We start from the raw sequence: 15,735 nt of genomic DNA on the forward strand, positions 1-15,735 counted from the left end.
TTATGTTGCTACCTTATGTTAAACTTCTTTAAATGACCTTTTTCCACATCAACCTACATTCCATAAACCATACTGACAGAGCAAAAAAACAGGTTTTTAACACCTTTGCAAATTTATTAAAAATAAAAACTTAATTCAATTGCATAAGTATTCCTGCCCTTCTTTGGGACAGTTGTCATTTAGCTCAGGAGCATTCATATTGCTTGTAGATGTTACTACACTTCGAGTGGAGTTAACCTGTGGCAAATTCAATTGAATGAGTGTGATTTGGAAAGGCACACACATCTTAATAAAAGGTCTAACAGCTGAAAATGCATATCGGAGAAAAAAACAAGCCCTGAGGTCAAAAAACTGCCTGTAGAGTTCGGAAACAGGATTGCGTCAGCCCACCCATCTGGGGAAGAGTTCAGAAAAAATTCTGCTGCACTGAGGGTTCACAGAAGCTCGTAAGTCTCCGTTACCCTTAATGAAGAGGTTTAAACAAAAAGTACTCTTCCTAGAGCTGGTCTCCAGGCCAAGCTGAGCAAGAACCAAGAACCTGAGGTTCACTCTAACTGAGCTACATGATCATATATAGAAGATAAAAGAGCTTACAGAAGGACCAACATCTCTGTAACACTCCACCAATCTGGGCTTTATGGCGGTGTGGCCAGACTCAATACTCTTCTCAGTACAGACATATGAAAACACAATGGGAATTTTTAAGAAAGCACCTAAAGGACCCTCAGACTGTGAGAAAGAAGATTCTGTGGTCTAATGAACCTCAATTCCAAGCATCATGTATGGAGGAAACCAGGCACTGCTCATCACCTGCATAGTACCATCCCAACAGTAAAGTGTGGTGGTAGCAGCCTCATGCTGTGGGGCTGTTTTTCCAGTGGCAGGGACTGAGGGACACGTCAGAGTAGAAGAGAAGCTCAATGCACCAAAATATTGAGAAAATATTGAGCCATAATGAAAACCCAGTCCAGAGCATTCAGAACCTCAGACTGGGCAGAAGGTTCACCTTCCAACAAGACAATGACCCTAAACACACAGCAAGAGTGGCTTATAGACAACTCTGTGAATGTCTTTGAGTGGCCCAGCCACAACCTGGGCTTCAAATACTTCTGGAGAAACCTGAAAATGTGTGTTTGTCCCTATCCAACCTGACAGAGCTTGAGAGTTGAAGCCAGAGGCGGACTGGCCATAGGGACCACCGGGAGCCTTGCAGCCAGTTTGGCCCACTGCCCTACATTTTTTTTTTTTTTATTTGGTCCCACTTTATATTAAGTGGCCTTAACTACTATGTACTTACATTGAAATTAACCATTTAATACAATGTACTTACTGTGTACATACATGTATTTACATTGCACTTAGATTTTAAAAATACCTGCATGTAATTACATCTGTAATTAATTTCTGTAAATACATTTGTGACCCTGAGATCATATGATTACATTATACATCATATGAAAGCTGGATAAATAAGCTTTTCATTGATGTACAGTTTGTTAGGATAGGACAATATTTGGCCGAGATACGACTATTTAAAATCAGGAATCTGAGGGTGCAAAAAAAAAATCAAAATATTGAGAAAATCACCTTTAAAGTTCTTCAAATAATGTTCTTAACAATGTATATGACTAATAAAAAATTAAGTTTAAGTTGTCATACATTTACAGTAAGAATTTTACAAAATATCTTCATGGAACATAATCTTTACTTAATTTCTTAATGATTTTTGCCGTAAAAGAAAAATCAATAATTTTGACCCGTACAGTGTATTTTTGCCCATTGTTACAAATAAACCCCAGCGACTTAAGACGGGTTTTGTGGTCCAGGGTCACATTTGTAATTACACTGTTGACCTACCCATACCACCAAACCTCTCCCTAACCTTACCCATATCCCACCTCAATAGCAGCAAAAGTGTTTTGCAATAAAATATGACCACATTAAGTACATTGTACTTATTTTTGATGCAAGTACATAGTAGTTAAGGCCACTTAATATAAAGTGGGACCCTCTAATAAATCATGAGTCGGTTAGTCTTGACTGGTAACGCGTTTCGCTCCGCGCATCCGCCCAGGTGCAGCAGAAAGGCAAACCTGTCCAGTTCAGGACTTCAGATGCAGGTCAGTTACATCTGTAAATAGACTACTGTAGTTTTGCCTTTGTTTACTTAGTTAAGCATTAAATTGCTAGCAAATATTAGCAGTAGCAATCAATTACTCCAAAATTAACAATGGTTTTAAAACAAGTTTAGAGGGGGCTAAAGCTGACAACAAAAAACATGGTAACGACAAATGAACAATGGTTTTGACACACTGTATAGTTTCACCGTGGTATTTGTAGTTAAACTATGGTTATAGAAATGGTAATCAATCTGCCAAGAAAAAAAAAAAAAAAAAAAAAAAAAGTTACTATACTTTTACCACAGGCCTAATAATACCATGGTTCATTTTCCTTAGAACAAAACATGACCCATGATAATGCAAAATCAGGTTCAGTTTTATGATTTTTCTATAGAGACATATTCAAGATGTAGCTATTATTGTACTAAGTTTGACATTTACGCAAGATAAAAACAATAACACATGGTCCCAATGTAATACATTTTTCTAAAATTAATGTAGGCCTATACTATGTGTAAACAAATTACAATGAGATTATTGTTTTGCAACAAGGTGGAGATGTGTTAATGAAAAAGTGACAGGTCCAAGAAAATCCAAGAGATGTCAGGGAAAATGAAGAGACTAAAGGAAAAAGGAAAATGAAGTTTAAAGTTTAAGAGTTTGAAAAGGCAATTGGCAGTTCACAAGAAAACTTTAATTTTTTTCCGCAGCCTCAGCCTAGAGATTTAGACTTTTTTTATGTGATGATGATGGCCATACAAAAAACATTGTTGTCTGTGGTTTCAAAATGTGTTGTGGGTGCATGGCCTGGATGAGTGTGACATTTCCCAGCCTGAAATTTTTTCCCAGTCCGCCCCTGGGTGAAACAGTGAGGAGAAGAATAGCAGATAATTGCCAAATGCTGATGTGCAGAGCTAGTTGCATCATACCCAAAATGACTTGAGGCTGTAAAGTTGCTTTAGTACTGAGTGAATACTTATGAAATGTACTTATTTCAGTTTTTTAATTTTAATACATTTACAAAGTTGTGACAATTCTATTTTTACTTTGTCATTATGGTGTATGTAGTGTAGATTGATGTGAAAAAAAAAAAATTTAAAGCAGTTTAACATAAGGCAGCAACAACAAAACGTAAAAAATTACAGGGTATGAATACTTTTACAAGGCACTGTATATTATATATCATCAGTGTTTCCACCATGTTTCAAAATGACCCATCCCTTCCACCATCACAACTTGGCAAGTTGTGCATCATCTAGAATTCCCATTTGTAAATATGACTTTGATTGGTTATTCATGCGCTTGAAACTCGTCATTTCAATACTTCCAACACCACTTGAAGGGCACATTGCGCTGGTCCAAAATGAAACTCATTATGTTCACATCATCTGGGAGGTCTGATTCACTTTAACAAACCATTATGTTTCAAAGAATAGGTTAAAAAATGATTCAGTGATCTGTCTGAGTCATTTCCATTCCCGCAAGAAATCTACACCCTACTAAGTAGATAAGTTTATACATGCAAAAGAATGCAGCGTTCTCAGGTTCTTTAGCTTAACACATTTTACCATCCTTTAAGATTTTATCTTAAAACTTGCACAGAAAACGTATCAGCAGATTTAATCTGTGCCTAGTCATCTTCAAAAAGTTGTTCCATAAGTCTCAATATCTCAAGTTCTCAATTTGGCAAATCAGTTTTGAGTCATTAACACTACTTGGTTTTGAAATATTTAGCCACAAATAAGACATGACTAATGGGTTAGTCCTGTGTCAGTAAGCACTGCACGATCTGTATGTACCTCTCGGTGACATTACTTCCTGTCTGAGTGGTGTGAATGGTGGGAAAGCGCGCAGATGCCCGCACTTCCTTCCTGTCTGGGGGAGGGGAGTAGAGATGCAGAGGGCATTTAGGATTTAAATAGCTGATGTCTTATTTAACCTCACGTACCGGGAAAGAACTGAAGATTCCCCATGGAATGCATAATCGAATCTGACTGTGATGCAAACCTTAAAGAAACACCTCTGGCAGACTTCTAAAACGAGGCAAGTTTCGATGTACAGCATGTGTCAAAACAACAGAATATAGAAGGAGAAGTGTCGTATACCACAAACATGGGCCATTCTTAGATCTAGATCTAAGTCTAGTTTCGGCGTACAGTAAATAACATTCTGACTAAAGCGAACATAATACAAGACCGAAACCTAATCCTTCATCTGTTAGAGTGCATTTAAAAGCATTTAACCTGTTTAAACAAACATATGCAATTAAATGCACTCAAAGTAAAGCTAAATGGCCCGTAAGTGGTTCTTTCTTTCCTTTCTATAACCTACATTTACTTCCTATAGAGGCCCCCTTTACGTCTAACATGCAATTTTGGTTGATCTTATCAGAATCAGGTAGCTAATCAGGTGTTTGAATCAGGTGTTTAAATGCACTGACTGTACAAAGGAAACCACATTTGTCTCATTATTGCAAACAATGAAAAATATGTAACGTAAGTGTCATTTTCCATTTTGCACCAATGCAAGATTATTAAATTTTAAATGATTCTGGCTCAATCCACAATTTCATCATTTGATTTTTACACAAAGTAATAAAACTGTTTACAGAAAAAGCACAAAAACGGTATGTGCCTGCAGCACCATGTTTACTGCAAAACAATGTATTTATACTGAAAACAAATAAAAAATATTGCTGGAAGCAGCGATTTTAGGGGTTCAAATGCTTTAAGGCATTTAAGCACATGAAAAAAAGACATTATTTAGCAAGCTTGTAACCACCTAAATCAATGATTTAACAAGCATTTTTGGTAAATCCATAGGTAATTTACCATAAAAATATGATTTTTAACAGTTATGACTGTGAGCAGCAGCTGTGGTTCGATCTCCTTAAAACTTTACATGCTTGTTTAGAATCACTTGTTGCATGTGCTCAGCAAGTTTTGTGAGGTTTTGAGTTTTCCTTTAGTCTTTATAGGATTTTGGTTAAATTCCGTCAAGCCACATTTCTAAACGACCCTGTTCCTAAAGGGTAAATTTCAACAATTTTTTTTTTTTTAATCATTATTGGCCTAGAGATTCTATAGAATTGTACTGTAGTGTTTTTTTTCCCAGATTGAGCAAAAAAACCTAGGACAAGTTCGCAAAAGTAGGGTTTTTACATCAACAAACTATTTGATTGACAGCAGTGGTTCTAGAGGCAAAGTTGTCCAGAATGAGGAGTTTTGTGGTATGGTACTAATATCATGCGTATGTGCGAAAAACCGTTTACGCCATTGAAAAATGCGATATCGCCCCCAGTGGCTGATTTCTTTCAAATTTCTCTCAGACCTCTGGGGCTGTGAATCCAACAGGCCCACAGAGTTTCGTTCCAATCGGCCTCCGTTAACCTAGTCTAACAGGTCCTCAAAATTAGTCAGCCAATGGCAGCTATGTTTTTTGATATATGCAAATGTCCTTGTAGACACTTTTGGCATGTCAGACCAAGACTGTGTACACCAATTTTCATGTTCATAGGATGAATGGTTGCCCAGTTATAGCCATTTTTTAGTTTTTTTTCTCTCTTATAGTTCCAACAAGTGGCCAAGCTCCACAATTTTTTTCTTGTGGCCTCAGATTGAGCTCTTACATAAGTGTTCTGGCGAAGATATCTTATTCCGTTTAGGAGTTCTAGGCATTTTACTAAAAGTGGACCTACCCCTTTCAAACTGTTTGGCGTCCCTTGGCAACAGTGAGTCGAAAGTTCAACTTTTTTTTTTTTGATAATTACTGACATTCACTGTCTAGAGAATTTTTCTGCACTGGTTTGGTTCAGATCGGATGCGAAATACCCGAAAATTTGCCGGGCTCATGAACAAATCTGATTTTTGTTCTGATACAAACAGATCTGATACTTTTGATCACTGTAGTGCCCCCGTCAGGTCGATTGGGGCGAGCCTGGGTCTCCTTGTCAGGGGTCTGAGCACTACCATCCCTCCAAGTGTTAAGTCTCTACAACTTACGGTTTGGTCTGCATGATGAGTTTTACGTGGAGATTGCTGATCCATGACCATTTTAATAATTTCAATAGGGTGTCAGCGCTGCACCCTTAAACCCCTAAAAAACATGCACTGAGAATCATTTTTGAATTGGATTGTGCCAGACTGAAATGAATCAAATTGAATCACAAAGTACGTAAAGATACCCACTTCTACCTGGAAATGGCATCCAGCTAATAACATCCATGATACAACTTTAATGTGAGCCTGCCTGGAGCTTTTAAAGACTCAGACCAAAATGTTCTGATATAGTGAAGATATTCAGTGACAAATCCCAGCCGGCCTGTCTTGTTGCGTGTGCCCATCTGTAACGACTGATTTCACGGGAACACGCTCTGAATCACACAGCAGACTGTGACAGCACAGAAACAGGAGGAAAAGTCAGCCTTTCTGGCCTCTCCTTCTCATTTCCTCACTCTTGACGGGCAGTACAGTGATTCCTCAGGATATACATCTCAAGGTCTTTGGGTGCTTGATGTGCAGGTTGGTAAATAATTCCATGAACACTTTGGTGGGCTGGTGAATTATTGGTTAGAGGGGTGTTCTGTTACCAAACCAGTCATTCAAGGCAGTGTGGGTAAGTGAGACATGATCGAGCTGATCTTCATTCACAATCCTGCAAAAAAACATCCTTATAATTCTCCCACACAGGAAAAACTCCCTTTAATTAGTGGAAATCTCCCTTTAGGATGTGTATGCTGTTGAACATTTCCATTAAGCATTCTTAAAGGTGAAGTGCGTAATTTTTTCCCCATCCCAGTTTCTGGGAACACTATAAAGAAACAGTGAAACAGCATGCTTTCGAAAGTTGTCTCTCACGCTCACCTAGGCTGCATTTATTTAATTGAAAATACAGTAAAACAAAAATATTGTAAACAAATAAATAAAATAAAAAAGAAAGAAAGAAAGAAAAATATTACAATTTAAAGGATTAGTTGACACCTGAATTTAAATTTCCTGGTAATTTACTCACCCCCATGTCATCCAAGACGTTCATGTCTTTCTTCAGTTGAAAAGAAATTACGGTTTTTAAAGAAAACATTCCAGGATTTTTCTCCATATAGTGGACTTCAATGGGGATCAATGGGTTAAAGGTCCAAATTGCAGTTTCAATGCAGCTTCAAAGGGCTCTACATAACCCCAGCTGAAAAATAAGGGTCTTATCTAGAGAAATGATCAGTCATTTTCTAAAAAAATTAAAATGTATATACTTTTTAACCACAAATACTTGTCTTGCACTAGTTTGACCTCACGCATTACAAGGTCACATGTGACGAAGGTAGACGTACTGATCCAGTGTTTACAAAGCAAACATGCGAAGAAAGTCAAACACCCTTTACAAAGAAATATAAAACGTCTGACGATTTTGAAGTGAAAAAAAATGGAGATATGGAGAAAAATCCTGTAATGTTTTAATCAAAAAACTTCATTTCTTTATGACTGAAGAAAGAATGACATGAACATCTTGGATGGCATGAGGTGAGTAGTTTATCAGGAAATTTCTATTATGGAAGTGAACTAATCCTTTAACATTTACCCATAACATACTAATATGTAAGACAGCAAAGGCATCCCTTTGAGGGTACTGTGCCACTGACAAGCTGTTGCACCCATAAAAGGTACCATTTTTGCAGATTTTCTCTGATAGTGAACATGCAAGTACTGCAAAAAGGCAGGGGACATTAACTCTGTTTCTGTGCTGCTAGGCAGACCTGTCAACGTCAGTGAAAAAAAAAACACAAGTGACATTTAGGTGCAGACGTTCACACAACAGCACACAGCACAGTGTACGCTAGGACAGATTAGGTGCTTTACTCAATATCTGGATATATGGCTTGGGAACACAAAGAAAAATAGCTTGACATTTGCTCAAGCAAATCAGGCTATTTAGACACTAGTGAGGCAGCCAGAAATCGAACTTGCTGATGTCTGTGAGCTCACAGACACAAAACAGCTGCTTGGAAGCCTGGACCGCCTACATTTTCATAGTGCTGAGAAATGTCATGAGTCAAAATACAGCCACTGCACAGAAAATACCTAAACTCTAGGGACAAAAATATAATTCCACATAATACGGAGGAAAATATGGTGAGGTTTGTGTTTAAGGTTGTCGAGGTACTCAAAATCTTTGATGATGAGGCCTCAAACAAACACACACACACCCTACAGCATGTGTCCTTGAGCTGCGGCCCACCTCTCCCTCCTGCAGTGTACACATCCTCACTGACTCTTGACCTCCCAGGGGAGTCACTATAGTAGACTGCAGAGCATCCTACCGGACGTGACCTTGTTTCCTGTCATTAACCACCATCTCTCTGATCCTAAAGGTGATTGGCTCCTGTAAATGGCTACTGCTGAGGTACTCAGCAATGGATGGAAAAATGATGCTCAGTTTTGCTAGCCTTTATATGTAAAGCTTTCACTCCTTTGTTATTGTTATTGTGATTATTACTCATATTATAGATTAATTAAATGCTTTTATTTTAATCTGCAAATCCGATAACCATGAAAATGCTTAAAGGAGAAGTCCACTTCCAGAACAACAATTTACAAATAATTTACTCACCCCATTGTCATCCAAGATGTTGATGTCTTTCTGTCTTCAGTTGTAAAGAAATTATGGTTTTTGAGGAAAACATTTCAGGATTTTTTCTTCATATAATGGACTTGATTGGTGCCCCAATTTTGAACTTCCAAAAAACGTAGTTTAAATGCAGCTTCAAAGGGCTCTAAATAATCCCAGCCGAGGAAGAAGGGTCTTATCTAGCAAATTTATTTTTCAAAAAATAAAAATTTGTATACTTTTTAAGCACAAAAGCTTGTGTAGCACAGGCTCTCGGATGCGCGTTCACGATGCTACGAATTAGTTATGGGTCGTTCTTGAACAAATCTTTAATGTGACTCGGAAAGAACGAGTTGTCTCGGGGAGTGATTCGTTCAGTCGTGCATGCACAACATCCTATTAGGTTGTATACTGGAATTAGTTCACCTGTTTCGAGTCTTCTGGTTCGAATCCTTTGTTCATCACGTGACAGCCCCATAAGATGAACGAATGACTTGAACCCGAAGACTCGAGAGATGAACTAATCAATTCTTTTTTCTGGCTCACACTGCATTGGTTGAGCTTATGGGGCTGTCACGTGATGAACGAACGACTCAAACCCGAAAACTTTTCAGATAAGAGGTGAGGTGAGCTAATCATAGACTAAACACCCAGGAAACAATGAATTAATCTTCTCTGTTTCTTATAGCATTATAGTTTTGTCTTGTTTGTAGTGTGATCAACGTAAGCAGTAGATGTGTTAGGGAAGTAACACATGACATTTTAATTATATTTTGCTAAAATGAACAAAATGAATGAAATGACTGAAAAAAAGATTTGTTCATTTTACTGAACCAGACTCAAAGGTCAGAGTCAGTAAAATGATCCGAACTTCCCATCACTACTACGAATCACATCTAAGTTCATCATCTGTGTACTCCGGCTAAAAAAGGTAGAGTATGGTGAAAAACTCCATCTTATTTTCTCCTACAACTTCAGAATCGTCCGACATCGTTGTACCTTTTTGTTCGTAAACAGGGTTTGACTTACTTGCACTTCCTTAGTCTTTTCGCATTTGCTTTGTAAACACTGGGTCTGTAGTTCCGCCTACGTTCGGTGTGACCTTTCGACATGATTCAACAGTCCGTGAACATGCATCCCAGTGCCTGTGCTACACAAGCTTTTCCAAAACAAATGACAGATTGTTTTGCTAGATAAGACCCTTTTTCCTCAGCTGGGATCATTTAGAGCCCTTTAAAGCTGCATTTAAACTACATTTGGGCACAAAGTTCAAAATCGGGGGCACATTATATGAAGAAAAATCCTGAAATGTTTTCCTCAAAAACCATGATTTCTTTACAACTCAAGACAGAAAGACAAGAACAAGAACAAATATCTGCCAATAGTCTCAATCAACTTTATTTAAAGGTTTTCATACCCCATAACCATATTTGTTCTTGTTTTATGAATAAACTCTTATTTATTTATTTATGTATTTATTTATTTATTTCTCAGAAATTCTCATTCTCACGATTCTCAAGTCTTCATATGTTCATACTTCCATCAAGTAAACTTATCTTGATGTTTAGATATTCGCATTGGAAAACATAACAAAAACACTGAGGAGGATATTCTTTTTTTGCAACACATGCAACATTTAATGCCATGGCTTTATGAATTTAGGACTTTCTGTTAAATTTAAGACCTTTTTAGGCATTAATATGTGGAAGGCGAATTAAGACTTTAAGACCCACAGAAATCCTGTACTAAAATAACACTGGTCCCTTATTGTGCAAGTTATTCTACAGAACATTTTTATTTCACAACTTCATTAAATTTACTAAAATAAACCAATATTTTATCTTGCCAAATTATATATGGTAATCGGTCACATTTCGGAAGTTAAATGTGTTTTGTGTGCATGGATTCTTGATTTAAAATGTATTAAACAATTTATTTCCATTTATTCAAGGTGATACATGAGCAGTGTTGGGAAAAGATAATTTTAAAAGTAATGGATTACAACATTGCGTTACTCAATAAAAGGTAACTAATTACGTTACTTAGTTACTTTTTTTCTGTCTTCAGTCGTAAAGAAATTATGTTTTTTGAGGAAAGTATTTCAGGATTTTTTTTTTTCATATAATGGCCTTGATTGGTGCTCCGATTTTGAACTTCCAAAATGTAGTTTAAATGCAGCTTCAAAGGGCTCTAAACGATCCCAGCTGAGGAAGAAGGGTCTTATCTAGCAAAATGATCTGTCATTTTTTTCGATAGTAATCGGTCACATTTCAGAAGTTAAATGTGTTGTGTGTGCATGGATTCTTGATTTAAAATGTATTAAACAATTTATTTTCATTTATTCAAGGTGATACATGAGCAGTGCTGGGAAAAAAATTTAAAAGTAATGGATTACAACATTGCGTTACTCCCTAAAAAGTAACTAATTACATTACTTTTTATGGAAAGTAATGCATTATGTTACTTTTGTGTTACTTTTTAAAATCTGGGCAGGGTTTGCTTGCTTGTTTCATAAGTTTATAAGTTTATAAGTTGTTTGATAAGTTTATAAGTTGTATTTTTAGCAAATGTAAAAGCCCTTTCACACCGAAAAGTGAAGAAATAAGCCTTAGGCTAAAGGAAAAGTAAATTCATGTCTGTACAGTAGAATGCAGGAAAAAGAGGTTCAACACTCTTCAGCAATAAAAAAAAAAACAATGAAGCACAAATGTTAGTTTATCTACAGTCATTTTTGCTTATTAGTATGGTTGAACTGGATCATCAAAAGTCAGCAGCAAAGACATAGGTTAATAAAACAGGATTAAATCCATAAAGGATATTTGTGTTAATGAACATGTTTAATTATTGCAGGTTTACGTCATATTTTGAGTTTGCATTTCACGGTTTTAATTCATTTTGACGAATACTGAATCTGTTTTTTGCAAGTGAGATAAATTAATGCATGCTCACATTTAGTCTAGAACTACAGTAACATCATATTTACACAGCACACACAGTACCTCTGCACTTACTCTCGATTTCTGTCAACATGGGGACAGGTGAGCTGTCACTCAATAAATGGGAAAACTAAGTAACTCAGACTATTCCAAATGTTTTCAAGCGTTAAAGGACATATTCTCCATTTTCAGTAACAACAGTGTCGAATGGCGGCAACTGTTGTGTTCGTATTTCCTCAGATGCGGTTCAGCGAGGTTGTTGAGTAAAGGTTAATGGAGCAGTTGGCTCAGAGACTGACTCACTCCTACACCACCCACCCACCCACATACACACATACACACACACACACACACACTCACACACACACACACACAGAGCTGAGAAAAGTCTTCAGCCAGTACAAAAACAGTCACATCCATTTCCTTTTCAAACTGAACACATCAGTCTTACAGCCGAAGAAACTAGAAAAAGAGAATTAAAACACTGCATTCACTTTCACTGTTGTCTCTGCATGCATTATGTATGAAGGCGAACTTCCAGAAGAGTCTCTGAGGGCCCGTCTTTCATCCAGACCAGTGGTTTCTGTTCCACCTCATTATCTCTCAGCCTAAATTAAGTTTTGCTGTGGCATGGTGCTTGACTCGGCCTCCTGTCATGCCCTGCGGCTGCTCTGATGCGATTGGCCGGTCCGTGTCACCTCTTTACCATTTGGCTAAAGCAAGGCAGGTTTTTCTCACTGTAAACTCAGCTCTGACACATGTGGCATCAGCACATTGAGAGGATGCAGTTTCCAAGCAGCGAGCATCTCTTGCGGTTACTTTATCACATGCTGTTAACCAGCAAGAACTGTTCATTTTTTCACACTAAATATACATCCTGTTTTAAAAATAGCAGTTTTTCTGCTGTTCAAAGCCTTTTTGTATATCTGACTGATACAATCAATATGTAAAGGAAAGTTTGCAGTATTTATTATGAAAAAAAACCCTTATTACATTCCAATCACAATTAATTACAATTTAAATGACAAATAAATAAATAAATAAATACATTAATATGAATTCTTAATTTTAATCGAATTATTTAATTAATTAAAAATTATCCAAGTCAAAAACAGCTGACCAACAAACAAACAAAAAAGCTTAAATAAAATATAAATATTAGATAATATTAAAAAAATGAAAAATATATCTGCAAGCAGCGATTATCAGGATTCAAGGGCTTTAAGGCATAAGCACATACGAGACATTACGTATTATTCCACCACCTAAATCAATGATAAAAAAAAGCATTTTTCACAAATCCAGGTAATTTATCTAGGTAACCATAAAAATATGACAATTGGAGGAGTGAAGGAGGACTTTTAGGACTTTCTGCTTAAATGTAAGACCTTTTTAGGCATTAATATGTCATATATTTAAAGAACAATTTGATCGACAGCAATGGTGCTACAGGCAAAACTGTTTTGATGTGAAGATCTAGTGTATGTGTATATAAATATTTTCTGCAATTTGAGGTAATTTACCACAGAAATACAGTATTTTTAGCCTTTTTAACTTTTATAGTAACACCTGTGGTCTGATCACCATAAAACTTTGCATGCTTGTTTCAAATCAACAGTTGCATATGTTCATCTCGTTTCATGAAGTTTTGAGCTTTCATTTAGGCTTTATAGGCTTTTGGGTATATTTGGCCACATCCCTTTCCTAAACAACCCCATTATAACTACCCAAAGGATAAAGTTTAAAATTTTTTGATAATTTTTGACAGATAAAGACAGATAGAGAGTCCAGAAAATTATACTGCAGCATTTTTTTGAATGAATGAATCACCATAAAACTTTGCATGCTTGTTTCGAATCAACAGTTGCACATGTTGATCTAGTTTTATGAAGTTTTGAGCTTTCGTTTAGGCTTTATAGGCTTTTGGGTATATTTGGCCACGCCCCTTTCCTAAACAACCCCGTTATAACTACCCAAAGGGTAAAGTTCAACATTTTTTGCTATTTTTTGACAGATAGAGACAGATAGAGACAGATAGAGAATCCAGAAAATTATACTGCAGCATTTTTTTGAATGAATGAATGAATTAATGAATGAAAAAAACCTATGACTAGTTTGCAAAAACAGGTTGTGATGTGATTGACAGCAGTGGTTCTGGAGGCAAAGTTGTTCAGAATAAGGAGTTCTATTGTATGAGACGAATATTGTGTGTATGTGTGATAAACTATGCAATATACAATCGTTTATGCCCTTGAAAATGTGATTCTGCCCCTCAGTGAGGGATTTATTTTAAATTTCTCACAGACCTTTAGTGCCATGAGTCAAACAGGCCCAATTCATTCCGATTGACCTCTGCTGACCTTGTCTAATAGGTGCTCAACATTCATTGGTCAATGGCGGCCTTATGCTATCTGATATGCAAATGTCCTTACAGAAACTTGTGGCACTTTGGACAAAAACACTGCATACCAATTTTCATGCTGATCAGACAAATAGTTGCGTAGTTACAGCCATTTTTATGTTTTTCTCTCTAATAGCACCACAAAGTGGCCAGCTCCACGATTTCTTTCCATGTGACCTTAGACTGAGCTAGGGTTGTCAAAAGGTATTGGGTTCGGTACTTTTGGTACTGAAATTTTAAAAACGTCCATTTCCCATCACATCTAAGTGCTGTCGAGCGGATTTTTAAACATCGCTGATTGGCCATAGTGTTCAACAGACATGACTGTGATTGGCTACAATGATTACCGAGCGTTCACACATAAGCACAACGGGAGCGTTTGAAAGCCATGTCTGTCGGGAGATCTGTCTATATGCAGATGTATTAGGGATCTGCTGACACACGTGGCTTATCATTGTAGTCATTGTTATCATTGTACAGTCATGTCTGTTGAGCGCGTGAACACTATGGCCAATCAGCGATGTTTAAAAATCGGCTCAACAGCGCTCAAATGTGAGTGGGAAATAGACGTTTTACTTGAGCCACTTGAGCCTGTGACTAAGGGTTTAGGAGTTATTTCTCTTAGGAGCGATTTTGTACTTTTGATCGCTGTAGTGCCCCCGTCAGGCCGACTGGGGCGAGCCTTGGTGACGTTGTAGATGGTTTGAGTACTACCATCCCTCCAAGTTTCAAGTCTCTATAACTAAGGGTTTCGTCTCCCCGATCAGTTTTACATGGAGATTGCTGATCCTTGGCCGTTCTACGCACTTGAACCCCTAATTAGAAATGCTGCCTTGGCAGCTAACTGAAATAAAGTGCTAAAATGACTGAAACTAGAATAATAAAAAAAATAAATGTTAGCTATGTAGAAATAAAAAACAAAAGAAATAAAATACAGAATAAATATATAGAAATAAAAACAAAAAGTCATTCAAAATATTAATAAATAATATACAGATAATACTAAAATAACACTGGGCAACCAATGCAACAATATTACAAAAATAAATTATTAATAGTATTTTATTATTATTATTATTATTATTACTTCTTCTATGGACTAATTAGCTACTCTAAAATATTTTGCATGTCAAGACCACGAATTGATACAAAATATACTGAAGCAGCACCAGCAAGTTACCATGGACAGTGGTGAAATAAACAGTTTAGTGGTCCTTATAAAATATTTGACTCTCAAATGTCATATCACCAAGGCCACTGCTAAAATTTATATATGTGGGCCTCCTCAAACCGGGCCGGGACAATGAAGGCCCTGTATTATATCAGTGCAATGAGTTTATCAACTATAGACTGGGTTTATAATCAGTAGTAAGTACACAGGGAGAAAAAAACTTCCGGGATAGGCTGGTATAATAAAGCTCTACATTGCTAGATGAGCTGCTATCAACAGCACAAAGACTGGCTGACACTTGGCCTTCATGAAAGACCATAACACTGCAGGAAGTCATCAGTAATTCATTATGAAGGCTGGACAAAGGGCTACACTGACTGCTGTGTCACTGAGCAAAACGGCTCCAGTCAGTATGTGAGGACTAAATTATTCAATGTAGATTCAGGGCGTAATGCACTTCCTGTTTGTCATGCAAAGCCACGGATAAGACAGGTAAAGCATCAACTG

General features: G+C 36.9%; 1 protein-coding gene across 2 annotated transcripts in view; it reads right to left on the minus strand.

Moving 5' to 3' along the window:
* Window positions 1-15,735, minus strand: part of LOC127176007 (diacylglycerol kinase theta) — a 51,583-nt gene that overhangs the window by 28,825 nt on the left and 7,023 nt on the right. The gene's annotated exons all lie outside the window — the stretch shown is intronic.

This window comes from Labeo rohita, chromosome 14 (genome assembly GCF_022985175.1).
Source record: "Labeo rohita strain BAU-BD-2019 chromosome 14, IGBB_LRoh.1.0, whole genome shotgun sequence".
Lineage (NCBI taxonomy): Eukaryota > Metazoa > Chordata > Actinopteri > Cypriniformes > Cyprinidae > Labeo > Labeo rohita.